The 18,647-nt window shown below is 36.2% G+C and overlaps 1 protein-coding gene across 1 annotated transcript in view; it reads right to left on the bottom strand.

Moving 5' to 3' along the window:
• Positions 1 to 18,054, bottom strand: part of LOC113119812 (junction plakoglobin-like) — a 63,469-nt gene extending 45,415 nt beyond the window's left edge. The window contains exon 1 of the mRNA XM_026289479.1: positions 17,786 to 18,054. The gene's annotated coding sequence lies outside the window, so the exon portion shown is untranslated. The remainder of the gene's footprint in view (positions 1 to 17,785) is intronic.
• Between the last annotated feature and the right edge of the window lie 593 nt (positions 18,055 to 18,647).

Raw genomic sequence — 18,647 nt, 5'->3', positions numbered from 1 at the left:
GAAACTTGTCTATTATTATAAAAACCAAAAAGCAAAGTTATTCTGCTTTAATTTAATTTGAAATGGAAATCTTTTGTGACCTTATACGGTAAAAGCTTTTACTTGCATTTTTGATTAACTTTGCTAAATAAAAGTACTAATTTCTTTAAAAAAATCATTTTATTGACACAAAATGTTACATTTAACATGATATTTATCTTATATTATTATTGTGCCATTCAGCATAAAAAATAAAAATAAAAATAATAATAATAATAAAAAATAAAAATAAAATACAAAAAAACTTGCCTTTCTCTTGGTCCTATGCATTCTTTTTTGTTTTATTTTGTGAAATGCACTATAACAATAAAGCTGAACTAAACTGGAAATGTTAGTATTCAGGATTATGCATCTAACATTACTCTAAAAGCAAGCAGAGAATTATTTGTCAACTAAAAATAATAAACCGCTTCCAGATACTGTGTTTTGGTTTTAGTACAACTTAAATCAACTATTTATTTTTGGAAACAGCATCTAGTCTTTTAAATTTCTTTCCTCAGACAGCATAAAAATATTTAATATTAAGCATCCCTATCAAAAAGTTAAAAACCACTTCCTTTGCAGTAAAAGCATGCCGTTCTTCTTGTTGCATACAATGTTTTCTATTAACAGGATCTTCAAGAGTGAACCGAATGTACAACTGAAACCTTATGACGAGCCTAACTCAACAAACCAGAATAAGAGGACAACCGGTCTCGAACTGATTCCTGATCAATCTCTCCTCTAGCTTCTTCTAACCGGTTTGGCATCACTGTGAATCTGTCGAAACCAGGTCTACGCTGAACGATCACACCAGGAGCTCTCAAATCATCAGCACTTCTCTTGCCATTTTCTACAGCGCTGCGCGAGGCATGTGATTGGTTTGACAGGGCTATGAAAGCATGTTGCCTTGGTTTCCAGACAGTGTTTCTGTCATTCTGCCCATAACAGCTACATTTCAGAGGGAGCTTTGCAGACGGGGAAATTACCTGCACCTTTTCCCTGTGAAGAAGCCGGGATTGTTGACCAAACAAATGAATTTGTGATGCCAGAGTGGTTTTAACGAACCCTGGCCACCAGAGAAAACAGATAATAATAGTAATGATGGAAAATAATAGATATTAATATAGGCCTGCATATCGGGCCAGTCCATAAAGTTCCTCACGAAAACAAGCTTTCAAAATAAAGGTGTCTCCTTGCTCTTAACCTATTTGGTAATTACCCTGCACCGCACGTCCTTCCAGCCTCTTACCACGGAGATCAGCGAGGAAAATCGAGCCAGGTGAGCAGCCAACCGAGATCAAGTAAATTGAAGACGAGGCGAATTAATTCTCAATCAGCTGTGCCATAGTTATAGGGAAAACAGCTTAATGAGGATTTAAAAAGGGAGTCCTCCTGCTGCTCCGGAGACGTGGAGAAAGGAAAACCCGGGCGTAGAGCCATCATCAAATTTCCAAGAAGGATGGCAAACAACATCTGAGCAGGTTTTTCCTTCGTTCATTTTTAAAGACTAATTGGGCAATCTGACAACGTCTGGAGATTGAAGGAATTGTTTGCTCATAAACAGGACTAACACTTAAAGACATGGAGAACGGCTCAAATCTCTCCGAGAGGAGGATTCTTCCGTCTGCACTGGTGGAGAAACTATTTTCATTGCATTTCACATAATATTAGAAAAATGATTCACTTAACAAATAGAAAATGGCACTTTACATTGAATTAAACATGATATTTCGAAGTAGAGAAATGCAATGTACTGTAAAAAAAAAAAAAAAAAAAAATCAATTTTATCGTGTGCAGATTTTCTACCACTTTCACACACCAAAAGAAGAAAAAACAAAAAACAGCTTAAAGTGTTATTTGTACCTCATTTTGGGATGCAGTTGACTATCAGAACTGCTTTATTTGAAGGTGTCTCAGAAAAGCACAAACACTGTGGCTTGGTTGTGTTTACAACATTATGTGTGTTTGAGCAGCTCGACCAATGAGGTTTGTAAAACACTGAGAAAGCTAACCTCAGCGCTCTCATTCATCTTAATGAAACACGCTAATAAGCTAAATGTCGTCGTGCTTAACTCATTACACCAAACAAGGACATTTAACAGAAAACACTGCTTGATTCACAAACTAAAACCACTGAAACCTATACACTTACTACAACACTATCTATCTATCTATCTATCTATCTATCTATCTATCTATCTATCTATCTATCTATCTATCTATCTATCTATCTATCTATCTATCTATCTATCTATCTATCTATCTATCTATCTATCTATCCATCCATCCATCCATCCATCCATCTATCTATCTATCTATCTATCCATCCGTCTATCCGTCTATCTATCCATCTACCCATCCATCCATCTATCCATCTATCTATCCGTCTATCCATCCATCTATCCGTCTATCCATCCATCTATCCATCTACCCATCTATCTATCTATCTATCTATCTATCTATCTATCTATCTATCTATCTATCCATCCATCCATCCATCCATCCATCTATCTATCTATCTATCTATCTATCTATCTATCTATCTATCTATCTATCCATCTACCCATCCATCCATCTATCTATCTATCTATCTATCTATCTATCTATCTTATCCATCCATCCATCCATCTATCTATCTATCTATCTATCTATCTATCTATCTATCTATCTATCTATCTATCTATCTATCTTATCCATCCATCCGTCTATCCGTCTATCCATCCATCTATCCATCCATCTGGAATTTACTCTATTTACACTACCATCTATTTTAATGAATATGGTCATATTTCAGCAAGTATGCATTAATCAAAATAAACATTTATAATGTCACAAAATATTAATATTTTATATGAATGCTGTTCATTTGAGCTTTCAATTCATCAAAAAATTCAAAAAAAAAAAAGAAAATTAAGCAGTTTTCAACACTGATAATGCTAAAGGCAAAAGACCATTGTAACGATATGAAACTCCACATACATCGGGAAGAAGGAGGCGGGAACCGGCGCACAATCAATAAGACTTTAATATTCAAAAATAAACAAAACAGCGCGTCAGCCCCTCACGGCGACTGACGCGCACAAATAAAAACCAAAACATAAAATAATGTCCCAGGCCTGGTCCTCTCTCGTCCTTCACGGTCGTCACTCCAGTTTTATATCCTTCCATCTCCTACGTGGGACTCGATACCGGCGGTGGGCGCAGGTGTAGCTCATCTCCAATCACTACACCTGGCCTCACGCCTCGTTCCCACGCCTCTCGGCCCCGCCCCACTCGCCACAACCATTATTATAATTTCTAAAGGATCATGTGACACTGAAGACTGGAGTAATGATGCTGATAATTAGGCTTTTCATCACAGGAATAAATTACATTTCAAAGTATATTTAAATGGACATAAATTGTAATAAATGTACTGTATTTACTGTATTTTTGAACAAATAAATGCAGCCTACAGGCGATTACAGTAATATAATGTTCTTTCGAATGTACATCCTTTTCTACATTTAAAACAGAATTCTGACTAGTGAACGTGAGTCACACACACACACACACACAAAAAGTTTTTGTCAAACTCATACACATCAGTCATGGAAATGTCATGGCTATATTTCCCCATCAGTCTCTCATAGCTGTAGCATATGCAGCAGATAGCATGCAGGACAGGAGCAGATAGTGAAGAAAAGGCATGAGGACACAGACAGAACAAACTTCAGTGACCTTGCTTCTGTTGACCAGAAAATGAGCTTAGACTGTGGACTGTGAAGATAATATTGGACAAGCCAAGCTACTGTAAACAGCGGAAAATATCCGTCAGTATGTCTTGATCTTGCGCTATGGCTCTGACTGCTGCTCTCTTTGCCACTTTGAGGGATTTGTGCAATACAATGTGCTTTGTAGAAATCACATACTTCACTACACAACACACGCTGGCCTGCAATTACCAGAAAACTGAGCTAATGCGCTACTTGGGGAAGAATATAAATGAATAAACAAATACTAATTAAAAAAGGAATGTCAAAAAAGCACACAAGGCCAAAGAAAGTAAATAATTTATCTGTAATTAAATCCCAAGCAATGTCATCTCTCACTGATTTTACTGCACTGCAGTATACCAAGGTCTTGAAGTAATGAAGCTACTTCTGCTATGAAATTCAGTGTATGAAATTAAAATATGAATTCAGTTTATAAATCAATAGTTCTGTTTATATATTTGCATGCTTGTGTGGATAAAATATCAACAGCATTTCAATGTAACTGAAGGGGATATGTAGATAGATGTAGATACACCAGTGTTATTGTATTATAATTTAGATATTATTCTTGTTTTTATTCATTTATTTTTATTTTTATATTTTCCATTTTCAATTAAAACTTTTAGTAATTTTGTTAATTTTATTGTTTTTTTTTTTGTTTTTTTGGGGGGGGGGGTGTTTATATCCATTAAAATTTTAATTTATCAAGATCAACTATATATATATATATATATATGCATATGTAGATTTATACGCACACACACAAACACACATATATGTATATATGTATATATAAATACACACGCAAACATGTAAGAAACTTACATAGATAGATAGATAGATAGATAGACAGACAGACAGACAGATCAATTGTATTATAGATAAATGTTTGTTCCATATATATTTAAATATGAATATACACAGTACACACACATACTTTATAAAAACTTTTACTTTGAATGTGATTGGTCACGATTAACACATTTCCATTTTATTCAACTAAAAAACCCTATATATAAATATGCATGTATGTATGTACTGTGTATACACACACACACACACACACACCCACACACATATAGGCCTCTATACACACACACACACACACACCCACACACATATAGGCCTCTACACACACACACACACACACAATTGGGTTATTTTAGCTGAATAAAACAGAAATTAAAGTAAATAAAACAATTTAAAAACACTGATAATAATAATAATGAGCATCAACTCAGCATATCAGGATTAATGCCTGCTGAAAATTCAGCCGTGCGTCATAAATATCAAAATATATTCAAATAGAAAAAAATAAATCACTGTATTACTGAATCTATGAATCACGTCTCACTGCTTTTTTCAGCATCTCACTTCATGAAAAATGCCTTTTTGCACATTTCCTAAATTCACGAACACATTACTGTACTGACTTAAACTTATACATCAAGGCAGTGGAAACTGAGCAAACACTTAAAATGCACTAGGCATCAATTTCTGATTTAATTCTGCCCAGTCAGGTGAAGTGTAATCTCTCACTTAAATTCTGCACTTGAAGAGTTCGCTAACAGATACATATCATCGTCCAGGTGCCAGTCTTCTTATCACCTTCAAAGGCTTTCTATAAAACACCAAGGTCTTCTGCTGGAGCTACAAGGCCAAGGGCAATTTTACGGTATCTCTCGCCGAGCATCTCTGCTGATGTAGAGGTTACTTCTTCTCCCCCGCTAGCGCTATCTTCCCTCACTCCACTACATTAGCGTGCTACCGCGCTAATGCCGCAAGGACAATCTCCAAATTGAGCCTGGCAAAAACGTTTGACAGATAACACTTCGTCGTCAAGGGAGAGAGTTTAAAAATGAACCCTCTCAAACCGGCCGACACTAACTCAGCTAAAAATCAGCATTATGGTAACGCGCTGACGGAAAATGCAAATGCTGCTGCTAATGAAATTTGGCTGCGGGTTTCTTGGCAAGGTTTGGAATTAAAAAGATTTAGGACGGAGGGAGAAGAGGAGATAGAAACGTTCACATATAATGAAACAAAATGACAAAGAGAGGAAGGTACGGAGGAAGCAGGCGAAGAGTTATTGAGCCGTGAACAACAGAGACATCCTCAAAAGAGAATGAGGCTATTTATTAAGAAACAGAAACATGAAACCAGCGGATCCATCAGTTACCTAAGAGCTCAGTTGGAAAGTCTGCGCAGTTTGTGCTGTAATTGCCAGTGTTTGCAATTGCATACTACCATCCTACATCTGCAGTATGTAAACTATATACTTCAAATCACAATATCGCATAATACTGTATCCCACACTCTTAACTTGGCCTTCATTACCATTGTGACAAATGAAAGTAATATCTCTTTAACAGCTTTCTCTTGACTCAGTATTTGATCAGGCTGCCAAATGCGAAGACATTTTTACACAAAATGTTATCAAAATGCAAAACAGCCCTTCAACTAAAAAATGGTAACTACTCCCATGCAACATAATGTGATCCTATGACAATCACTGTATAAAAAAAAACTTTTCAAACTTGGAAAACAAATATGAAAAGTAGTACGTTTTACAAGAAAATTCAGCTTTTCGACTTCAATATTGTTTAATTCAATGTGTTACTTGCTGCTATGTAATTATTTATGACATTTGCTAGCAACTTCTGGGTGAACATTGTTTCTATATAATTTTTTTTTAGCATACCATACTTCACTCTCGAAACTAGGAAATAAAGCAAAGATTATTGGAGTATGTTTTATGGAGAAAAAAAAATGATTTCAGTTTTTCTACTTCAAAATCTTTCTTATGTTTTAATTTAATGTGTAATTGTTTGTGAAATTCAACAGCAATTTCTAAGTGAAAACTGTTTCAATACCAGCGTTTTTCAGCGTACTCAAAGATAACATTAACTGTCATAAAATGCACTTTTTTAATAAATAGTAGACTTTATATATAACAGCAAGCTAGTATTGAAATCAAAACACCGTTTTCATGAAGTATTTCCATTATCCAGAAAGGAAACAGGTGACAAAGAGTTATTAAAGTGACAGCAAACCCCTAAAATATTTCAAAATCGTGTTTGTTTCAGGGTTTGTATCTAAATGAGCAGCTCTAAGTAGCATGACAGATTTCATTCAAAGCAATATTTACTCATTGCTCATCTGAGACAACACTGCCTGGGGAGATGATGGTGTTCGTGATCACCATAAAACGCCTCTGTTAACCTATTAAAAGGACTGTTAAGGGTTTACCAGCAGTTAAGCTACATTGACAGCATCTGTGACAAGAAACAATATTGCGACTTGTCTCTCAATTGTTTAGGAAAAAGCAACAATTACAGTCTTACAACCTAAGTAAAGAGGCAGGCAATAAACGCTAAAATGCACACCATTTTAGTCACAAGAACAGACGTGTTTAAACTGAACTAGCGTGCTTACTTTGCCTTGATTATTTACTACAGAAAAAATAGGCTTATACATAAGCTTGAAGTAACTGTAATTTTTTCAGACACATTGCATGTTCTCTACAGTTAAATAAAAATGTATCATAAATGCAATTAGTTGAAATTAACAGTGCTTTTTACAGTAGGACTTCTCTGTATTACTTCCAATCTCCTTGTCCATTTTTGAAAGTTGTAAATAAAAGAAAGATTATTGGTTTTACTGTAAAAAAAAAAAAAAAACAATTTCAGTCTTGCTACTTCTAAATTTCATGTTTAATTCAATCTGTCGCCGTTTCTTTCATTCTGATTGAAAAAGTTTCAAAGGTTTAGCATATGGATATGCTTTAAGGGAATGTTCAACCAAAAGTGGTTCATAATTTATGCACCATTTGCTTTTTCAAAACCTGTATAAGTTACCTATACAATTATATCCTAAACAGTTGAAGGTAGCCATTGACTTCTACTACAGTATTTCTTTTCATGTAATTATCCATAATTTAGTGTTATTATAATAGTAAGTCCATGCAACCTGTAACAAGGATACCTTAAATAAAGTGTTACCCAAACATTCTTCAAAATATCAACTTTTATGCTCAACATAAGAAAGAAACTCATACAAGTTTGGAACAACTCGATGGTAAGCATGTCATTTTTGGGTGAACTATCCCTTTAAGATTTGTTTGAATATATGAGTAACACATGAGTAAACAGATATCTGAATCGAATTGAGTAGTTTAGGGTACATATAATCAAAACTTTTAGAATCTGAATTCGAACTTAGAATTATGAAAATCAGCACATGTAAACAAACCTACACTGAGTGAAGCATGAGACTAAAATCACTTTCTTTGGTAACCAACATCAAATTAAAAACAGTTTAACTTATACTGAATGTCCATACCCACGTCTTTGAATTTTGAAGCTTGTTGTACCATAAAAAAGGTCAATGGTACAGTTCAGTTCCCCATGATGAGAACAATTAAGGTGCCATTTTTTGGCATCGCTTTAATCACCGGATGGATGATATGTTTCATTCCCTTAAATGAAAGCTAGTAAGAACACAACACACCATGCTGGACAATAACATTCATTATCTGTCCTTATGCAGAGCATGCTGCTCTCGTCTGTTGGCATACGGTGCCAGTCATGTTGTCTGACTGCACTGGTCTTGCCAGCTTCACAGACACCGAGGCAGCGGCTGCCATACCGAAAAAGGCACTTCAAATTGGCTCTTTTGATGCACTGAGACAGAAACGTAGAGGAAGGGGGAGTGCATGCAACGGCGCTGGAGTGAGTTTTGGAATGGAGAGACGCTAAAAGAAAAAAAAAATGTGTCATGAGAGAAGAAGAGAGTTTCCACTAGGGATGAGCAAAACTACACATTTTCAAAATGGACTAGTCGAAAGTGGAACTGTTTTTAACTTGACATGCCGTCTGCATGTGCATATAAACCATCCAGCAGCTGAAAAACAGCACAGAATGCACAGCCATTTAAGTGTAAGAGACATATACATTCACCTCTAGTTTCCATTAGAATGCAATGTGGAAGAAATGCAAATCTGAACACAGTACTAACACATTTTTATGCTGATCACTCTCTTGAAAACATGCAAATGTACAGCAAAACACACAGAGTGCAAGTTCAATGATTCTCAAGTATTTTGCATATGGAATTATTCCATACGCCAATGCACTGGTCATTACGAGATTATAGCAAACAGATGCCCTCTGGTTAAAGCTAATCATCACCGAACACACTGCCGCACTCTGTTTTATATATATATATTACTCAAGGCATATCAGAGAAGACTTTAAAACATGAAAACCCTCAAATGATGAGTCTCATAGCACTAACTCACATTCATTTAATTATAGTCAGTTTTGTGCATTGAATAATAGTTTGTGCAGTGATTTAGGATTTAATTGGAGATCGAATTAAATAAAAATGGATTTTGTTCTGCATATTTCAGATTTGACTTGATTATGAGAAATAAAGCAACTGTGAGTGAAGCTGTCATATCTGTCAATCACACATAAACACACAAGATTACATTTATTTCCTGCCAATACATAAAGTAGCTGTCGTGAATCTCTGGTTCCTGTTCCTGACTGATTTATTCAGTACTTCTGTTCTCTCATATGCGCTGCTATCTACCTCTCTCTCCTTCTTTCTCTCAGCCTTGCCTAGCATTCTCAATAATCGTCACCTTTTTATTCCTTTTTCCATCCATTGTGGTTATCTTTCTCCATTTTTTCCCATCCATTGCTTCTCTGGGGCGGCCTTTCCGTTCCTGGCAATCGAGATTGTAAAAGAAATGGGGCCGAATTATTGCCTGAGATAACAGGAACCGTGCATGTACGCTTGTGTAAGTGTGTGTGTGTCAGTCTGCGTACGTGTGTGAGCCGTGAAACCACACCATCCACACATGAGATCAGCTGGGGTCTCTCTACAAGAATATATAACGTGGTCAGAATGTAATTCATTCGCACATAATGACGTGTTTTGCCACACCATCAAACATAAAACTGGGTCAGCCATCAAGGAGGACAAGAACCAAAGCTGAACACATTTTTACATTTATGTAAATGTCATTGTCTGTTTGAGACCACCAGCATAGTATAAATAGCTTGGTTTCTGTGGCATTTACAAAATGCAACTCGTACATATGGTCAGATGCTCATCAGCCATATGATCCCTGTCTGTGCTCCTCTCTCTCTTTCTGTCACAAATACTTTATCCTTTATCCTCTGTGTTCTCTAGATCTGTCCCTCCGCTTTGCTCAAATCCCCTCACAAACATATTCTGAACAACAGACGATCTGTTTTCAAACACAATAGTAATGCATTCTGAGCAAAGAAACAGGGAGGACATTAAACTGATAAAAATAGAGAGTCTTCTTAGTAGGAACACAAGATTAGAAGAGGGAAAACAAACGGCAAAAACAGCAATGAGAATATAGTTGGATGAACGCATTATGAGTTACAGTCTGCCGAAAAACCATATGAATGGCAAATTAGCAGGTTTCCATTGGTTGGAAAAATTATTGGCTCCACTCATAACTTACGCCATTGGTCGACTGTATTGGGCTAGTCGTGACGCTTAAAAAAATAAAGCAGTGTTTACACTTCTCAATATAGCCTATATATTTTTTATATTTTGCATTTATATATATATATATATATATATATATATATATATATATATATATATATATATATACACAATGTTTTGTATTTCTTAAATTATAAACTAAAAAGTAACAAATAAATGCATAAATAAAAAAGTAAAAAAAAAAATGTCATGAATCCTGTCCGTGGTCTTCCATCTGACACCACCAGAGGTTGCCTTTGTAGTATATTGACTCTCACACCACGCAGACTGTTACATGTAACCCTGGATTACATTTCCCATGTCCCATTGAACTTATTACCCACTCACCTGCAGTCAATCACACACACTTTAAATATGAGGCCCTAACAACAGTTCAGGGCAGAGTGTTGTTAGCATTTCTCCCTATGTTAGCGATAGCAACATTACGGAGCTATGCCGAGTTTTCCTCAGCCCGAGTCCAAGTCTAGTCCTAGCTTTATCCTAGCCTGTTTATCTCGTCCTGTCTGCTCTCTGCCTGCCTTGGATTTAAGCCTGTCTTGGATTATCCCTTTGCATTGTCGTTTCGGACTTTGTTTGCACATCGCCTGGACTATTTCCTGTTTCTGGATTACCTTTGTGCCTCGCCCTCTGGATTATATTCACCATCGATTGACCACGCCTGTTTTTGGATTACTCTTTCATTTTGCCTGTGATATACCTGTTGTTGTTGTTGACCCATGCCTCTTTTATGACCACGTCTTTGTATAAAGCTGTATGAATGGATCTGCACGCCTCTCTCAGTTGCTCTGTTACAGTATGTATATATATATATATATATATATATATATATATATATATATATATATATTAGGGGTGTAACGGTACGTGTATTCGTACCGGACCGTTTCGGTACAGGGCTTTCGGTACGGTGCACGTGTGTACCGAATGACGGAATGCAATATTTTGTGCATGGAACATAAGTACATATTCGTGTTTCCAAACGAACATATATTAGGTGGCGGAAGTCTCCGCATTCATCACAAATCCCGCCCTGCAGCTGACACACTGGATGCGTGGCGTGTCCGTTTTTAATTCGGCTCCCATGTTAACAGGTTAGAGCTTGCAGACTGCCTGCGTGAGACGCGCATCTCCGTGCATGCTAGAAGAAGAACCGACGCCTATTTTTCACGCAACACGCAAGCTTGTTGGAAGCATTTCCAGGCAAAATAGAATAGGAAAATATGTTTATATGTCATTTTGTACACAAATACATATTAATTCATGACCCTTTAATGTTTGAAAGTCTATAGGTTGAAAAATTCAAATATAAATGTAACTTAAAAAAATTTCAAATATTGCGCCTGTCAAACATAGTCTATTTTGCCGTCAATACTGTTGACGGTGTCCTTTATAAGTAGGCTTTATATTTATGCTCAACATGAAGTATAGATATTTTTGTCATGAACACAAGAGCCTGGTCTATCGGCGGTCTCCCTCTGTCACCTAGAGCATCAGCAATGCGCCAGCGCCGCGTCAAGCACGATTCTGGTGAAGCAGGCCTACAAGCTGAGATTGGAAATGCTGCACTGTAATAATGAAAATGTATTTATATTTTTCATTATATATTATTATATGATATTGGTTTGAGACTGAGAGTATTTTATTCAGTGGAGAACTTTGCGTGTGTGTGTGTGTGTGTGTGTGTGTGTGTGTGTGTGTGTGTGTGTGTGTGAAATATAATTTTTCTATCTACAGTTATGTAGAAAAGTTTGGAATCTGAATGATTTTTAAGATCAGAATCATCAGGATCAGAATGTTTTTTAAAGAAGTTTCATCAAGGTTGCATTTATTTAATAAAAAATACAGGGGAAAATGTTTATTAAAATGCATTATTAGATATGCTAAAACCCAATAAAAAGTTTTTTTTTTATTATTATTATTATTATAATTATTATTATGATGTAAAATAATGTTTTTCTATTTTAAAATACATTAAAATCAAATTTATTCCTGTGATGCAAAGCTGAATTTACAGCATCATTACTCCAGTCATTATTGTATTATAGTATATATATAATGTTGATAAAATAAGAGGCAAAGTACTCACTCTCTTTAAATAAAATGCATGTTTCCACTTAATGTTGACATTTTCCAATTTAAACCTTACTAACAAAAAATATTGTTATATTAACAATGTAATTAATGTACCATTTCATTAAAAAAAAGTATATTTCACATTGCATCTATATTTATGTGAACTGATGTTTAGCTGTTTTTATAATAGTCAAATTTTAATAGTCATCAAAGCTCAGTAAACACTGCATGTCCTGATGGTTGAAGACGGAGATATACATTAAATTTAACGAGGCCATTAAATTGCACACAAAAAAACCCTCAGGGATTGTGTTTTCAAGTCATTTCAGCTTTGATTTTGTCATGATATGAAGCATGATATCTATGTGGGTGAGTTGTTTACTTTCTTTTTAATTAGTCTTCCCATTAACACCATTATATATTCATTCAGACCCATTTGCATGCATAAAAAGAAGAGGTGGGATTTATTTATTTATATTCATTATATATGCAATATGCTCTAGCTGTATAATACCGCACACTACAAAATGGTCTGAGCAGTATGGTAGTATGTGAATATGAACAAACATGGATTCTATGGGCCAGACTGTTTCTCTGCTGGTGCTGGGTGTCTGCCAGAAAACTAGAGCAAAAAATTAATCAGTATGTCAGTGTTTGGATGATGATGGACAGTAACGGCTAGTTGTCCATGATACAAATAAACTACAAATTTAGGAAAGAAATAAAAGCATTTACTGGCAACAAATGTATACTCAGTGCATTGTGCTTAATACTGAAAACATTTCCACTTGATATCAAAGCACAAAGATACAAGAAACTAAATGGAAAAGAAGGGAAACGGTATCAGTAAATGTCACAGTAACGTAAAACTGGAGAGGTTGTGTGATGAACACACATTGAATTAGCTATGAATGTGCAATGCTTATAACTGCTACATGCACTCATGCAATAAATACAAGAGGTCAATGGAATAAGAAGAGGAGCTAAGGGCACTAAATAAAGAGGCAGCAATCTCTGAGCACTGACATTAGGTCTAATGTAGCGTGCCAACCTTCTCTTTCCTTCCACTGCTATCAGCTCAAACACAATAAACTACAACTCTCAATGACACTTTCACATATAGGAAGCATCAATTTAAACTTGTAAACCCAATGGTTCTACAGCAGGATTCACCATTGTGCACTGTCCTGTTGACTTACAGTTTTGTTAAAAATGAGCTATACTCATTTTCTTAATCAATTTCCCTAATATCACAGCCAAATACCTGGTGTGTGCATCAAAAATGAAAAACTAAATGAATAAGTTTACATTTTAAAATGTTCTATTTTATTTTTTTTAACACTTATGGAACATTTGTATGGTTGTAGGTTTCGTTAATTATAAAAATTCCATTATTTAGACAGGAATAAATAAGAAATTAAAACTCTCACTTTCTATTTCATCATGTGCATTTGATAGAAAGAAATGAAGATGCATTTACTCGCAACATAGAGGGTTGGAAAAAGTCCCACTCTACATCACTTCCCACTGAATACTCTGTTTTTGATTTTGCAACTGCAAGGCTGCGATGTTCACAACCGTTTCTTGCTGTCTAGAACAACAGACAAGCGAAAACAAAGGCTGTGTTTCTTTTAAAAGAGAAAGCAGTGCATTCTTTGACAGAAAACAGGACAGTTCAGAGGTTTATTTTCTGTCAGAGAATGATTCTAATTGCTATTTTCTGCCATCTGAGTCTTGGAAAGAAAATGAATGCACACAGGACCAGAGCAGCAGGGCAGGTTTCCACTGACACCAGTGCCAAAGGGATGCCACGGCACACGACTCTGTCAAGCTCCGGCTGTAAAGAGCAGCAGGTGTCTCAGTGGAGGGCTGAAGGGGCATTGCTATATTTCCATCACGCCAGATGTGAGCCATGACGGAGGGCATAAAGGTGAATTCAGAGAGCGAACAACGTGAGCAGTCTGCAGCTCTCTGTGCATGCATTCATTAGAGCACAACATAACCCTTTCATTATTAATAAGGATCAGTTTAACATGATTCTGAGAATGGATTGGTTGTGGTTTAAATGTCTATGATAAACCAACTAACTGCAGAGACAGCCTACATCAGTTTTCCTTATGGATTAGAGAGATTTGCATACATAGTGATAATGCAGATGTAAAGTGTATTACTATTAAAGGAATAGTTTACCTAAAAATATGTGTTGAGAATTTATATCTTGGATGTAGATAAACATTTAGATTTGGAGTGATTTAGCATTATATCACTTGTTCACCAATGTATCCTGTGCAGTGAATGGGTGCCGTCACAATGAGAGTCCAAACAGCTAATAAAAACATCACAATAATCCACCCCACTCCAGTCCATCAATCAACATCTTGTGAAGTGAAAAGCTGAATGTATGTATAAGAAACAAATCTATCAGTAAGTCGTTTAACTTTAAACCATCACTTCTTGCCAAATTATATGTCCATAATCCATAATAATGCTTCCTAAATCAATATTATGGAGAGGGAACTCATATTTTAGTCGGATGCAAAGGTGTGTATTAAAAATGTCTTAATGATATATAAATATATATACGTTTCTTATGAACAGACAGCTTTTCGCTTCAGAGATTATTTGATGGACTGGAGTGGTGTGGATTATTGTGATGTTTTTATCAGCTGTTTGGACTCTCATTCTGATGGCACCCATTCACTGCATAGGATCCATTGGGGAGCCAGTGATGTGATGCTAAATTTCTCCAAATCTGCTCTGATTAACAAACAAACTCATCTACATCTTAGATAGCCTGAGGGGGAGTACACTTTCAGTAAATTTTCAATTTGGGTGAACTATTCCTTTAAGAAACTGTTAATCAATCTCAATATGCAAAAATCCTTAACATCAGTCTGCAAGCAATGGAAAGAGGGATAAAGCCGGCCTCATAAACAACTGCTGTGAGAAATCAATGATGGGTCGCCTATGTGGCCCATAGCACTGGAATTATTGACATGATAGAATGTCCTGTTGTTTTCTGGTTAATGCTGCATGAACATGATTGTACGCAAAGTTTGACTTTTTGTTTCCATTTTTGCTCCATCCATAAATTAATTTGACATCCGGGCTCATCATTACATAACTATTTAATGAAACAGCACTGATTAAATGATCATTTTTTGTAAGTTTGCATTCAACCTTATAATTGTAAATCATCTTGTAATCAGAAATACAGCCCACTGCATCAATGTTCAAATTTAATCAGCATCTTGACTGGCTGTTTTGGACATTAACCAAATTGTAATTTGTAATTGTTCGTCGTTTCTTAATTTCCTGCATTCACTCTGTTGGAAACCTAGAAAAACAAAATGTTTTTTTACACATTAAGCTGATACTACTTTATATGAAGAAGCCATAGTAAGTTGGACCTAACCTCAAACTTACCCAGAAGTATCAATCGACCTGTCTGAATTTCTAAGGGCACCTATGGCAAATGTTCCCCCTAAGAATAAAACCAAGCTTGGAAAGCAATACTGGCATCTGGGATGTCTGTTCACTTGCAGCGAGTAGATACCATAAAGCTTTGTGTCAATCAAAATGCCATAAAAGCCACCCATCAAGTATGTGAACTTGGCTCGAAACTGCGCTGCAAAGGAGTTCATGTTCAAACGCTGCTGATAATAAATAATTGCACATTACCAAAGCATGCACTGAAAGGTTATAGTCTTGATACAAACCAGACCTCTAAACACGGTTCACACTATAAATGACCTGAACTCAATGCAATCTGACAAGTAACTACATTTTAAGAGTACCGATGTCCATTACAGTAACTAGGGCAACAAAGTGGTAAAGTGTTTGGACGCCATTGGCAGCATCTGAATATGTGTACTTCCCTAATATATAGCAGATGAAAAACAGTATTTGAAAGAGTTGTTGGCTTTGTCCGAATTCACAGTATTCACGAAACAGTAGGCAAAATAGTACTAGATGACCTTCATAGAGATTACGAAGCGTGCATCCAATGGACACTTTAACATCCCATGAAAGAATATGTGAATGGTAGGAGTAGCCACATGACAACAACATGGTGAATGCCTTACATCTTAATTATTTACACTAGACACATCCATACTATATAGAACTCACTTTTTAAAACAGTCGTAAAGTAATTACTTTATCATAAAAAGGACCTATTCTGTTGGATACTGTAGCAGACAAGAAACTTGAATTAAGTTGGACATATTTAAATAAACCAATTTAATTTCACCATACACAAACAACGCCAACACTACCTCGCTCACAACTTCTATATTCACAATTACAGTAAGTCTTTGTTAGGTTTGGTGGTAGCTCAAAATTATTAATAATTAATCGCAGTCATGAAAATACTATTACACAATACGACACAAAATTATTTAAAAAGCTGTACGAGGAGGCATTTGATTAAGCTTAATTATAAGAAAATACTTAAACTCGGCTACTTTTATTAGCGATTTTCAAACTCGCAACATCGCGAAGCGTATCACAGATTTTCATCTTTGCTCCCACAGAAAATCGGTAAGAACTTAAATAAATGAACTAAAAAAATAAATAAAACTGAATCAAAGTATATACCAACCCAACTTGCAATTTTACAATTACCTTATATTTATTACAATTATAAATAATTAGCTTATTAATTGTAGAAATCGAACTACATTACAAGAAGTCACTAGGTTCTTGAGGTTTTTAATAATATTTTCCATTAGTTGAGCAGGTTTGTTAGTTAATCAAAGACCCTGAAGAGCTCACACACATTTCAAACGCTATTAGGATTTTACGCAATATTTCCTCGGGCGTCCAACAGAGTTGACGATCAGATCATGCGCGCGTGAAACCGGTTTCGGTTCATATTGGAAAAACTGGGAATCTGGTCATGCGAACGGAATGATCTTGCGTTATGCTCGACATGTGTATCCGCACTAAACTAATGTGAGCTCAAAGTTTCGATTCCTCCTCGGTCAGAGGCTGAACATGCAAACATCGGTAACAGCATTGCCTATCAATATAATAGAATACTACACTGTGAATAAAAGCAACCATCTGGGGAAAGAAATGACAAAACATCGCCTGATGTTTCGCATCTATCGAGTGTGACGAACTCCGGTGGGCTTTAAACCAGCGTCCCCGTGTCACGTTTGATACAGAAGTGTTCTGTAATAGAACGCGAGCACAAAAAGAAGAAATAAAACAATGCACACCAAGATAACCTATATAACAACACCAAACTCCAATGATGCTTCATGTGCAAACGGCGTTCTGCACGTTAGGTTCATCTAACGGGAGCAGGGTGGCTTCCACGGTCGCCGGGGCAAAGTCATGATTCAGATGAGCGAGCATGCATCAGCACACTTATTTACCTGAAAGAATGATCACAATCCACTGGCGAGGGTCTCCACAAAAATCAGCTCGCGAATCCCTTCTCCGGCCCCAAGTCCCTCCGTCCACTCTTATCCGAGTCTGGCAAACGTTGAGCAGTAGAGTCTGACAGCGGAGGAGCCCTCCGTGAAGTCTCCGGTTGCGCGAGCGAGCGAGTGGGCGGGACCTCTAGCGGTTCCGTTTCTACACCAGCGGTAATTATTTGAGGATTCTGGCGCATCTAGTGCGACTGATGGCCATTCATGCTCGTTTATAGACGGACATCAAGAGAATCGAGTGAGATTTAAGGTTCATGTTCTTGCCGCCATATGTGTCGTCCTGCGGTTACTAGGCTGTTTTATTGCCTACGAGTCTTTTGGTAATATTTCAATTATATATATTTTTAATTAATTCTATGAATTTTCTGAATACCCCACAACATATAACCTATATATTTACCTTCAACACATTTTTCCACTTATTGCATTAAAAGTCTTTAGAATAGTTTTTATTATTATTATTTGCTTATTTATATTTAATCAGAAACTTATTTTTAAAAAATATAAAAAAAAAACGTTAAAAATCTAGAACTAGCCTATCTACCGCTTATGTCTGCATTGCATAATTGGCCTACATAACAAAAAATACATAAAAGTCATTGCCGTTTATTTAAAACTTAAATCAGATATTTGCAAACTGACAAAAAAACAGCTTTACTGATGTATTTGTTTCACAGATGTCTGGTTTTACATCATGGCTCTTTGCCACCATCCTGCCACCATCAGGAGCGATTTTGCAATGACTTCCAAACACACACACACACACACACACACACACACACACACACACATGAGTGTCTGGTCA

Source organism: Carassius auratus, chromosome 19 (assembly GCF_003368295.1).
Source record: "Carassius auratus strain Wakin chromosome 19, ASM336829v1, whole genome shotgun sequence".
NCBI classification, from domain to species: Eukaryota; Metazoa; Chordata; class Actinopteri; order Cypriniformes; family Cyprinidae; genus Carassius; species Carassius auratus.
Note: the sequence above shows the minus strand (reverse complement) of the source record. Positions and strands in the feature narration are given on the sequence as shown.